This window comes from Dipteris shenzhenensis, chromosome 33 (assembly GCF_047967505.1).
Source record: "Dipteris shenzhenensis isolate YYH24624 ecotype China chromosome 33, Dip_SZ_1.0, whole genome shotgun sequence".
Lineage (NCBI taxonomy): Eukaryota > Viridiplantae > Streptophyta > Polypodiopsida > Gleicheniales > Dipteridaceae > Dipteris > Dipteris shenzhenensis.
Window position 1 is genome coordinate 8232280 of NC_141628.1, and position 12835 is coordinate 8245114.

A 12835-nucleotide genomic window follows, 5' to 3' on the forward strand; every position below is an offset into this window, starting at 1 on the left:
ACTCTATAGCATGATCAAGATGTCTAGGCAGTGGCATCCCAAGTAAATCATCAGGAAACACATCGGAAAATTCTTCAAGGAGTTTTGTAACATAGTGTGGTACTGTCTCATCTTCACTTCCCTCCTTTAACTTATCAGCAAAGACAAGGAATCTGTCACAGCCCTGTCTTACTCCTCGCAGCAATTTCATGGCTGATATGAGAGAAGCTTTACCATCTCTTTCTTCTCCTTCAATAATTTTACCTTTGCCATCTTCATTAAGAAAACTAACGGTCCTTTCTCCACAATCAATAACTGCTTTGTTTACATTTAACCAATCCATTCCAATAATAGCGTCACACTTTCCCATCTCAATAACATAAAAATCTCCCTTACTCTTCCTCTGTGCTAAACTGAAGGAAAGATTTTCTAGAAGCCCTTGAGTATAATGTAATTTTCCATTAGCAAGTTGGACTGGTCTTCTCACTTGATCCCTAATTTCTACGTTTAGAGTCTTGAGGAATTTCGGGGATATAAAACAATGAGGAGACAATGAGTGCTACTGGAGTCAATAAGAAAACTTATGTTTTGATTCCCAATTTTCCCCATCACTTTAATCACAGACGCATGCTTGGCTAGAGAGGTAACCTGGTGTACATGATCCCATACAATGCTTCTTTCTCACTCAAAGATGTGCTCATTAGCGAGTGTAAAATTTGGATCCATTTCCTTGATGTGTCTAACTTGTTTTGTAAAGTATTGGATAAAATTGTAGCTACTCTTGAGAAGATGGTCTACATCCCTCCCTCGAAAGCCAAGAGGAGATTATGCTTACTATGGGATCTCAATCAAGAATAACCTAGTCCATGCTCTAATTCATGATTCCAAATGGTTGGGCACTCACCACGTTTATTAAATTCTTTAAATTCCCAAATTCGTGCTATAAATGTAAGCGTATTGGAAGCACTATACTTGAGATTGCATTGCTAAGGAAGATAATCTTTGTCAAAGAGCAAATGAATTCTAATTTTAATTTGATAAGTGCAACCTTTCATGTAGTCAACAACTACAACAGTTAGTTCCTTGTTGATTGGTCTCTCGTATATATGGAGTGACAAGACCTTAAATTACAAGTCCTCGAGGTTCCTTTATCCTTAGCTTCCCCTTTCCCTCTTGCTCTCAATATTTATCACCCTCACTTTTATCCCTCTCTTATCATGAAACCAATATGTTCATGAACTATTAAATACTAGTCTTTGAATATCCATAGGTTGACATTCTTCTTTTCCCACTGTCCCTCCACCGAAAGTCGTGAGTGGTATTTAGGGCAAATTGTGCATGTTGTTCGTTGGCACACATTACGGCACGCGAGACGTAAAAGCCGAACCGCCTTGCAAGCAAAGTATGTTGAACATTGGAATGCAAAAGGAGAACAATTCATATTGTACCGCAAGGTCATATTATAAAGGCGATCACTGACAGTTGTGAATCCAAATAGTTTTACGGTATGAAAGAATGTTGATGAATCGATAAAATCTGAACAAAATAATGAATGGGGTGACGTTTCACTAGAGAGTCGTGCTGACTCCGGCAATCAATCCCTCGACCGCATCCTCGCTGATGCCAAAAGCGGTCTCCAGCACTTGCTCAGGAAGCGGAGGCTCTGCTGCAAACAGAGACTTGGCTACTTGAGAGGCCCCGGGATTCTGGCTGTTGAGAGCGGCTATGGCAACGGCCGGGTGATCGCCGACGTTGAGCTGGAAGTGGACAAGGCCGCGGGGGAAAACGAAGAGGTCGCCGGCGTGGAGGGTCTGCTCGAAGAGAGAGTTGGTCGTGTTGACGAAGCCGACGAGGAGCTTGCCCTGGACGACGAAAAGGACCTCGGAAGCGCGGGGGTGGACGTGGGGTGGGTTGAGGCCACCTTTGGGAGCAAAGTCGATGCGAGCCACGGAGAGGCCCTGGGTGTTGAGGGCGGGGAAGGTGAGGGCAGAGGCGAGCTGGACGGCGGAGCCAAGGTGGTTGGAGGTGTTGCCGGGGTTGCGGAGGAAGGGGGATCGGAAGTCTGCTGCGGTGACTTGGGCCGGGTTCTTGCAAAGCAGACCGTTGAGGGCGATATTGGAATTCTGGACGGCGGGAAGCGCCACGCAGAAGTCCTGAAGGGGGTCAGAATCAGAAGCCATGGAGGGTGCAATTAAGCAACAAAACAAGACCAGCAATATTGTGCAGGAGGAGGCCATGGCGAAGGAGAAATGGAAGCAGGATATGAGGCTTGAGCTGCTCAGGTAGAGTGGGAGAAGAAATGCAAGCAGAATGAGGTTTGTGAGGAGCGGGGAGGCTTTTATGAATCCCAAGGGACGACCGAGTCGTTGCACACAACGTGCTTATAATAATAGTCTATATCTTCTTCATAGTTCCCTCGCTGCTGCCGCATCTTGTTACGCAGCTGTGGCTTCTTCCTCTTGTCGATGCAACTATGGGCCAACGAATGTTACAAGATACATATGGATCCACATATCCTTTGTCATCAAGGCCTTTGAAAAAGTGCATCCACATATCCTAACAATTTAAAATTTTTACATTTATGATTTTAAAGGAATTGTAGATGATATTGAAGCTATGGAAATGTGAATGGACATGTTGCAAGAAGTAAGATAGTTGCTCATACAATCATGAAAATGTAGATGCAGAAAATACATTCAGAAAAAATGTGGATAAGGAATCCATGATACACTTCAATACGACATCAGAATATGCATGTCCGCACGTTTTTGTTGCATTGCACCATACCTGTATAGCCTGCATAAAATCAAATTCTGCTAGAGTTGGACCTTCAATTGAAATTCGCATAAGAGCATCCAAGTTCTTGGTTTCCAATCTATTTCTTTACTTGTTTTAAATGATGTTTTGAATGTTGAATCCCCTTTCACAAATAGCTATGCTACTGCATTGCAACATTGCAATTTCTGCAACTCGAAGAAGCATGGGATATTTCTCACGTAGCACTTCATTTCTACCAATAAAGCACCATGTATCTTTCAACACTTTGCCTTTCCAATCTCGTGCTGCTTGTATTTTAAAAATATGATATTCCCTCTTCAATGCTCTACCATCAATCAAGCATTCTACATGTGTGCCATCCACTAATATTGCATCATTTCCAAACTGTTGTACCAACACTCCTAGTTCATTTCCTCCATAGCTTTTCAACTCTTGAGTTGAAGGAAATGTGGAGGGTGCAAGGATTTTAAAGTCTCCAACACATGATTTTTAAAAAACCAAGATTGCAAGTTACTTTTGACGTCATTACAAAAAGCACGTTGAAATTCAAGAGTTGAATCAATTAGATTGCCACCAATAACACACCTATCATTTTTTTTCCATAATACATATCTCCTTTCCTGGCCAAAAATTAGAAGGGATTTTGCTTGGAAAAATCAATGCCAGACTCTAGTGCTAAACATATCGGAGCTTTGGCAAGGTAGGACTTAGTGGAAAGGAGTAACCTTTTTGATATATGCAGAGAATTTTGCATGGTGGGCAATTTAGACTTTTTCCCAATTCTACTCCTTCTTGATGTAAGGTGGGAAGTTCAACCTTTTTCCCAATTCAGCTTAGCCTAGTGGGCAATTCAGCCTTTTTCCTAATTCAGCTTAGCCTGGTGGGAAGTTCATCCTTTTTCCCAATTCCACTCCTTCTAACATTGAGGACATTTTTAGAAATTTTAATGTAAGGTGGAATTTACAAGACAACAGGAACAATGTAATGAAAGATTTAGAAAACTATGAAACACTAAGATACTTGAGAAAATGTCTTGCTTAACTTGGCTCATTAATTACAAAGTTGTGTGGACTAATGCAAGAGGATTCAATATAGGGAGAGGTGATGGAAGATGAAGGTCCAGGTGTATTGGGTCAACTAAAGACATTTTTCACCTCTTCATTCGTTGCCCCCATGCTAGAAAAAAGTTTTCAAATGCATTCATATTGCAATAGGGGAACCAATAAATTGGAAAGCCATTCTACTAGGAGATGCCTTTAGGACTATAAACAAAAAATTTGGATTCAAATAAGAGAACATGCATTGTGATTCATCTGAATTTCTAGAAATAACTTTCAATTTAATGATGTTGTGATGAATACTGATGCCATTCTTATGTCTTGGTGGGACAAGAAAAAAGAAGAGTTGCTTTAAGCTCAAGGAATCCGTGTGTATGAGTTTGTGCAATGAATAAGAGCTTAGAGTTGATATCCCTAATGAAACTAACACTAAGGTGTTTGATGGGCAGGGTACAATGCTGTTTGAAGCACCGTACTCTGGCTTTGGGGGGTCAAGTCCTAGCATTCTACCAAACTTTAGGTGCATGTGTTAAACACTCAAAAAGGTCGCTCCAGTCAGAATTAGTCACATTACACTTTTGGGCTTCAAGCAATGGTCGTCATTGCATTATCCTTTAAGTAGTGACTTTAGAAGTTGCTGTGTTTTCTAGCTCACTCTTTGTAGAGTTAAGTATATTAATTATGAAGGGATGCACCAAATAGAGGACTAGGTCACTTTTGGGATAGACAAAACTAATATGCAAGTAGGGAAAAATAAGAGAAGCTCAAACTCTCTTATGAAATTTTGAATTTTAAGGGTGGTATTAACTTCAAGTTGCAAGATTCAAAAGTAACTTACTGGCCAAGTTAAACCCTAAACCTTGATTTTATGGTATAAAATTAAAAAAAATCAAAATGTGCAAGCATTTGTGAGAAACCCTCACATGTTAGTAGTAATTTGAAAAAAAATCAAAATAGGAAGAAGAACATGTCATTAATATGTCTTCCAAAAACAATGCTTTGTGCTATACCTCAAGACGGCGGAGCAACCATCCAATCATCTTGCCTCATCCCAACATAATTGGATGGTTATAGACATGGCCATCTACTAATGGAAATGGGCGTGAGATGGCAAGTTGCCTTTTCCCGAGTAAGCATCTATCTGCACTATCATTCGCGACATCATTCTCTATACAAGAATGTCGATAGTTCACACATACTAGTGCAGTAGCTAGCGATACTTTCATGTGCACTTAAGAAGATTCTTTGTTTGGATCTACAAAGTAAAGAACACCTAGCTAGGTTAGACAAACCTAATGTACGTAACATAAGTTTAGTTAACTATAATGAAAGTAAAGTATTACAAATTATAATGCAATGCATGCTATAATATGCCATGAATTGAGTCTTGCTAGTAACTAGACAAGTGTGGTCCATAACGATCTCTACCATGTAGTTTGCGGGTTGATGAAAGCTGGCAATTGCGAGCTACACAACCACCTAGACTTTCAATGAGTTATTATCAAGTGGCAAAAGCGATCCACAATGTACTAACCAAACTCAAGTATTTCTCTTTTTTGAATAAATCACTATAAACTATAATAAATTATCTAATATTTTACATCCATGTGCAAGTAGTTACGGGTCGACATATGCGGACCCCCCACTGGCACAATATGTGCCATACATATTTTGTATCCATATGCGAGTAGTTATGAGTAATCATACATGGACTCTCCACTGGCATGTAGATACTTTCTTTCAAAAACATCAATTTTTTTAACTATTTTTAAAATGTATATAGCTTATCACTACGAAACATATGATTTTTTTACATATAGCTTATGACTTTTAAAACAAATTATTTGCTTTATGAAAACAATCCTTCAAAATCTCAAATGATAAATTGTAAACTAGGAGTTTTGCTTTCATCCTTTTTGTGACCTAGCGTGGGTAGATATGAGCTAGCTTGAGCGAGCCCACCACTGACACTTGGACACTTTTTAAAAGGATACAAAATTACAAAAAAATTTGTAAGCTTTGTTTAACCTTTTTGCTTGTCCTTCTTTGTGTTTTTTGAGACTCCAAGTAGAGCTAGAATCTCAGAAATGCAAACAGTATGAGGTAGGCACCCATTATATATAAGAAATGGTACTACACGGTTGATTAACCATACCACCGATACTGAACTAAAGCCCACATGGTATATAAGCCTTATCAGGAGGTATATATTGTATCGTGTGGTATGCTCTTCCACCGTGAGGTGTTGTTACCTGGTTACCGCATGGTGAGTCCTTTTATCACGCAGTAACCTGTTGTAGTAGGTATCGGAAAAATTCATGAGTAGAGTGGTTTAAATTGCTCTAAGGAGCCAAAAAACAAGTATGAAATGTATTAATTTACCAATTTAAAATGGCCATTTTAAATCCCTCCCCAATCCCTAAACTAATGGGATTTCCAGGGCCCGGGGGAGGTACATTTTAATTGGTAATTTTCCTTCATGTCAGCATTGCATGATGTTCTCTCATAGACCATGATGATGTTTCCCATCATGCACTCGATGCAATCATCTTTAGAAGAAGTGCCACAAATCATACGACACAAATTGTCTATTGTTTGACCCCAAAACTTGATGATAGAATATTCTCAAACACATTTTTAAAATCATAATAGTACTAAATTACTAATAGGACTTCTACTCTAAGAAATGCTAGATTATCACAATCCATATCTTCAAATATCTCTTTGAGTTCGATGTAAACCAAGTATTCAATTGAAAATGATTTTTTAAAGTGAAGAATATGATCATTGATCCTATTAACATAAGATACATTTTATCGACTCGGGACCCTATTAAAACAACATCTAAGCTACCATGCTTGCTTGTGGGCACAAAAAAATTGCTTTTGTTTTAAAAAACGGATGTTTTATTTTCCACATGAGGTAACTAAATGTACCACTTGTATAATATACCTCGCACTATGTCCTATTACATGGCTTGATATTCCTTGCACATGTTCATAAATCATAATCATGCCTAAATATCGATGAGCAAGAAAGGTCAAGGTTGTTTGAGTATATCCAAGTCCATTAAGTACACTGGTACGTCTATGAGGGACATCGGATAGTACATCATGTATCACTGCACTCAAAACATGAGCATGAGATTAAACAATTTTTGGAATGAAAATATTACATGCATTAGGTATCGCCATCTGTGAGGGCAAAAGGGCAATAGATAGTTTGTAATTGCCATCATGATTGAAGAGTGTGTTTGTTCCCTTGGTTACATAAACATGATTGACCATTTGATCCATTGTAGGCAATGCCATAATAGTGTCCAGGGAACATTCATTGGCCCTAGTGCTCCAAATTTTTTTTTTGAACCATGTCATATAAAGACGAGATTTTAGTCCAATCGGTATCTTGAAAAAGCATCCTAGAATTTAAACACAAGCTTTCACATGGCTGGGATTTAAAGGGTAATCTTTGTTTCCAACCATGAATTTAAAGACTATTTCACATGGCTGGGATTCAAAGGAGAGTCATTGTTTTCAACTAGTAATTTAAAGGCAATATTTCACATTTCTAAGATAATTAGAAATTCAATTATTCACAAGTAATTATAAAATGCTATAGCTATACAATGAATATTTTTATAGTCCTAATTTTTAATCTATGAATTTCCAATGGCAAAACCTAAAGACTAAAAATAGATTTGCATCTCTTTTTATGTCAAAGAACTTGTATTATAGAATAAGAAACATAAAAGGATAGTTACATGCATTTTTTAGAAAGAAAAAGATCAAACTCTTAGGACTTTATGTACATGGGCATAAGCAAGATGCTATACTTGAAAAACCTGCTTTTGATAGACCATAAAGGCTGTTTGTTTGAAATCTCTCCATAGATTTGCATCACTAGCACTCTCTTTTCCTCTCATAACTATGAATTTTGATAGCCTTTCTTCCCATATATAAGGCATTTTAGCATCAACCAACCTTTGATGCGACATGTTACTGATATAAGAAAAATCTAATCAACTATGGGCAAAGAAATAGGAAGAGAGGGGCCATTATGCAATTTTGTCAAACCACTAGGCCTGCAAAACATTCACATAAGGATACAAGGCTGAAGCCTAAAATTCTATTTTTAGAAGCTATAATAAACACCTCTCAAAACTCTGAGGCATGACGTATAACTGAAAATAATGCTTACTTTAGCAACTTTTAAGAAATGATAAAATCCAATTAAAATGAAAGTTGTGAAGTAAATGTGAACCATTCTTTCCAAAACTTTAATCAAGATATTGACTAACTAAAGGAATAAAGCTTTTAGGTGAACCTCATTTCTTACCTTATTCATGAACTTAAAATGCTCCTTGATATGATGCTCCAGATTCGTTCAAACCTACTAAAATAATGATTACATTAGACAAAATTATCAGTGATCTTTAGACTGTTTACACTACATTCAAAAAATTTGTATTAGTGATCTTTAGACAAAATTATAAGTGATGTTTAGACTGTTTACACTGCATTCAAAAACCTTGTACGCACATGCAGCCCATTGGTATTTCCATTGTTGCATACCTCATGAGTTAATCTTCAGGAATTCATCCCACCACTCCCACCTGCATTGCACACATGATATATTAATATGGCTTCAAAATGAGGCAAAACTAAAATTCGAGGATGTATTAGACTCGGGCATATATATATATCATCAAGAAGCCTCTACACATGTTCCCAAGTAATATTATAGCTCTTATGTTCACGAGATATCTTATCTATGATCTTCTATATCTTACTTACGAATCTTATGAGCTTTTGCATCTTACTAATGTGTGTAGGTCAGTTCTTCAAATTTGTAGGTTTTTTGATTAAAGCTAGCATTTCAAGCCATCATCAAATCCAAAAAAATCAGCTCTATAGAGTAGTGGGTAACAAATTTCTGACTTCTATCTATCTCCTTGCAATCAATGAAAACAAGAAGAAAGACTACTAGGAGAGAGGCAATGCTACACGCCCCCACGTGGTGATGTAAGTTCTAAACGCACACCCTGCAATGCTTATCAGCTCTTCGAATAGCATTTGGATCACTCAAGATGATTTCTTCTACTGTGTGTAGCAAGAGGGAAGATTTGTGAGTTCTAATGCTATAAAAGTTGCATGATCTTGTACTCTGAGCGTCTCCATAGTTGAAGAACACAGAAATCAATCCCCTAGTCTAGAAAAGGTGATTTGGTACTAGCATTGCCTTCTCATTCCCATGGTATCACTTGAATATGCTATTCTAAAGTTTCTAAGCCCAAAACAACCGGTCATAGCATCACGCATTCTCACAATACCAATCGAGTGTGACATTCTAATTGCTCTATGCTCAAAACACCCGATTAGAACATAAGTGGGCGATGCACTTTCAAAAAACATTTGCAAATGCCAAGATCTACCGCTATCATGCATGCTAACTAGAGTGTAAGTATCAAGCCAAGATGTTTCCTCTCGACTTATAATGATTAACGATCATCACAGGGAGACAAGGTGTAGGGCAAAAGACACTACAATTGACAATCAACAACTAGAATACTGATATCTTTGAGATTCAGTAAGCTGTGAACAACCAAATAGCAAGTTCCAGCATCCAAGGTGATTCGTGAATGTCAGAAGTTCTATCCTAGGGTGATTTCAACTTCACTTGAGGCCTCTCAAAAATTTAATGATCCAAATCCCCAAACATCATAGAGTGCTAGCTTCTACATAATGGCGGGTCTCTAGGAGACGAGGATTATGGAACGACCTTGCCAAACATCAATTGTATGCACTATGTTGGCCGATCGTTGCTCCTATATATATATACAGACTTATAATGATAAACGATCATCACAATGAGACATTGCCTTCTCATTCCCATGGTATCACTTCAGTATGCTATTCTAAAGTTTCTAAGCCCAAAACGATCGGTCATAGTATCACGCATTCTCACAATACCAACCGAGTGTGATATTCTAATTAATTGCTCTATGCTCAAAACACCCGGTTAGAATAAGTGGGCGGCGATGCAATTTCAAAAAAATTTGCAAATGCCAAGATCTACTGCTATCATGCATGCTTGCAAATTGTAAGTATCAAGCCAAGATGTTTCCTCTCGACTTATAATGATTAACGATCATCACAGTGAGACAAGGTGTAGGGCAAAAGGCACTACGATTGACAATCAACAACTAGAATATTGATATCTTTGAGATTCAGTAAGCTGTGAACAACCAAATAGCAAGTTCCACCATCCAGGGCGATTCGCGAATGTCGGAAGTTCTTTCCTAGGGTGAATTTAACTTCACTTCAGGCCTCTCAAAAATTTAATGATTCAAATCCCCAAACATAATAGAGTGCTAGCTTCTACCTAATGGCGTGCCTCTGGGAGACAAGGATTATGGAACGACCTTGCCAAACATCAATTGTATGCACTATGTTGGCCGATCGTTGCTTCTATATATATATATAGACTAGGCACATTTTTAAAGAGACTAGGCAGTAACCTCCAATGACATGTATGTCGATAGTCATAGATTGGGCTTGTACACTCGAGTATATGAGAGCTGAGTCATCTAGGCTGTTGGGATTCGCCGCTAAAACATGGGGCTCATGGAAGAGTACTTAACGATGCAGCAGAAAGTGGCCCAGTTTTGCAAATTTGCAACCAAGTTACAACAATTTGCAATGGCAAAAATCGGGATTGCAGCTTTATAGAGTGGTGGGATATGCTGATATCCTCAAAGCAATATAATGTGTGAATGAACAAAACCTTGACTTCTGCAGATGGAAGGAGAACTGCATCACAAAGAACAACCCGATCACAAGAAAAAGCATAAGAAGTCGTACTCGCACTATGGAATGAAAAAAGGCAATTGCAACAGTTCCAAGGTCCAATTTGGGTGAATTCGCCAACTAAGAGGAGTCTAAGAAGGACCCTGTGGGAATGTGAAGCGAGTTCCAAAGCAGAGTATCGAAAGGGAGCACGAGAGGAGGGAATGAGAGTGGGCAGAGGAGGGTGTAGCATGTAGGAAAGGGGTGGTGGAGTTGGGTATATTTCGAAGGAGGGTGTGGTTCAGCTCATGCGAAGTGGCCAAGTATGCTTCTACATAGGAGGTCCAAGGAGCTCAGAAACAATGCTCCACGAGGGAAAGTTCAAAGGAAGATGAAAATACATATTTGCGAGGATGTTAAAGTTACCTCGTGTAGTGCTAAATGTAATGGCATGCCGACTCCCGAGCATAATATTATATAGAATTATTATGGAAGATTTAGTTGAAACGGAGTCTGTCTCAAAGCCACGGGTTTGGCACTAGTCAACCTTGAATTTAAAGATTCTACCCGAGTATAATATTATATAGAATTATATTGTTTTACTATGTATTACATAATACTCTTGTAAAATCAACCTTGAATTTAAAGATTCTACCCCTTTTAAAGATTCTACCCCTTTTAACTTATGATTTAAGCCCTTAATTGAAAAAGTCATATCATTTTGATGGTTGACCATCCCGTGCAGGGAACACTCGTTGGCCCACAGTTGCGTCCACAAGAGGAAGGAGCAAGGCCGGCAGAGCGATAAGAGGAGGAGACTTGGCTTTTATTTTCGCTCACACGTTTGCGTGGAACGACTCAGTCCTCCCTTGGGCTCCATTTGGATGTTGAAGCTGCTCATAAAAGCCTCCCCGCTCCTCCCAAACCTCATATCCTGCTTCCCTTTCTTCTACGTTGTGTCCTCCATTTCGTTTTTGAAGCGCTGCTCATAAAAGTCTCATTCTGCTTCCATTTCTTCTCCGACTCTACCTCAGCACAGCTCATCCTTCCTCGCCATGGCCTCCTCCTCGTGCACAATATTGCTGGTCTTGTTTTGTTGCTTTGCAGCCTCCATGGCTTCTGATTCTGACCCTCTCCAGGACTTCTGTGTGGCGCTCCCTGCCGCCCAGAACTCCAATATCGCCCTCAACGGTCTGCTTTGCAAGAACCCCGCCCAAGTCACCGCAGCAGACTTCCGGTCCCCCTTTCTCCGCAACCCCGGCAACACCTCCAACCACCTTGGCTCCGCCGTCCAGCTCGTTTCTGCCCTCACCTTCCCCGCCCTCAACACCCAGGGCCTCTCCGTGGCTCGCATCGACTTCGCTCCCAAAGGTGGCCTCAACCCACCCCACGTCCACCCCCGCGCTTCCGAGGTCCTCTTCGTCGCCCAGGGCCAGCTCGTCGTCGGCTTCGTTACCACCACCAACACTCTCTTCCAGCAGACCCTCTACGCCGGCGACCTCTTTGTTTTCCCCCGCGGCCTCGTCCACTTCCAGCTCAACGTGGGCGATCAACCGGCCGTTGCCATAGCCGCTCTGAACAGCCAGAATCCCGGGGTCTCTCAGGTAGCCAAGGCTCTCTTCGCAGCCGAGCCTCCGCTTCCTGAGCAAGTGCTGGAGACCGCATTTGGCATCAGCGAGGACGTGGTCAAGGGCTTGATCGCCGGAGTCAGCACCACTCTCTAGTCCAACGAAACGTTGTATACAGTGATCTATTTTGATCACATTTCATTGATTCATCAACGTTCTTTCATACCCTAAAACTATTGGATTCACAACGCGTTATAATTTATCGTTCTACATCTTTTGCATTCCAATGTTCCAAGCGCTCTTCTTGCATGTCTACTTTGCTTGCAAAGTGGTTGGTTTTACGTCTCGCGTGCCATAGTGTGTGCCATTAACGGACCGAAACGACCAACCATTCCGACTAACAACCACAACATGTGCACAAATCGCAATAACAATCACTCGGGGCTTTCGGGGGAAGGGCACGCAAATATGCACAATCTCCGTCGTCCCTAAGTGCGTAATGTCAAAGATTGACAGAAGAAAGAAGCCCGATGTTTAATGTGACTGTGATGCAACACATAAAATTTCAGCCTATGTATCTTCAAACATATAAGGCAAAATAATATTCACCATTGACATAAGAGTTCATCGAGGTGATGATTTTGAATTCAATACGAGAGAGCAAGAG

The 12835-nt window shown here is 39.9% G+C and overlaps 2 pseudogenes; one reads left to right on the forward strand and one right to left on the reverse strand.

Annotated features, from left to right (window-relative positions):
* Nucleotides 1–1547: 1547 nt before the first annotated feature.
* LOC147879624 (germin-like protein 1-1 pseudogene) lies at nt 1548–2216 on the reverse strand (annotated as a pseudogene).
* A 9439-nt stretch (nt 2217–11655) lies between these two features.
* On the forward strand, nt 11656–12324 carry LOC147879625 (germin-like protein subfamily 2 member 1 pseudogene; annotated as a pseudogene).
* The last annotated feature ends 511 nt before the right edge of the window (nt 12325–12835 follow it).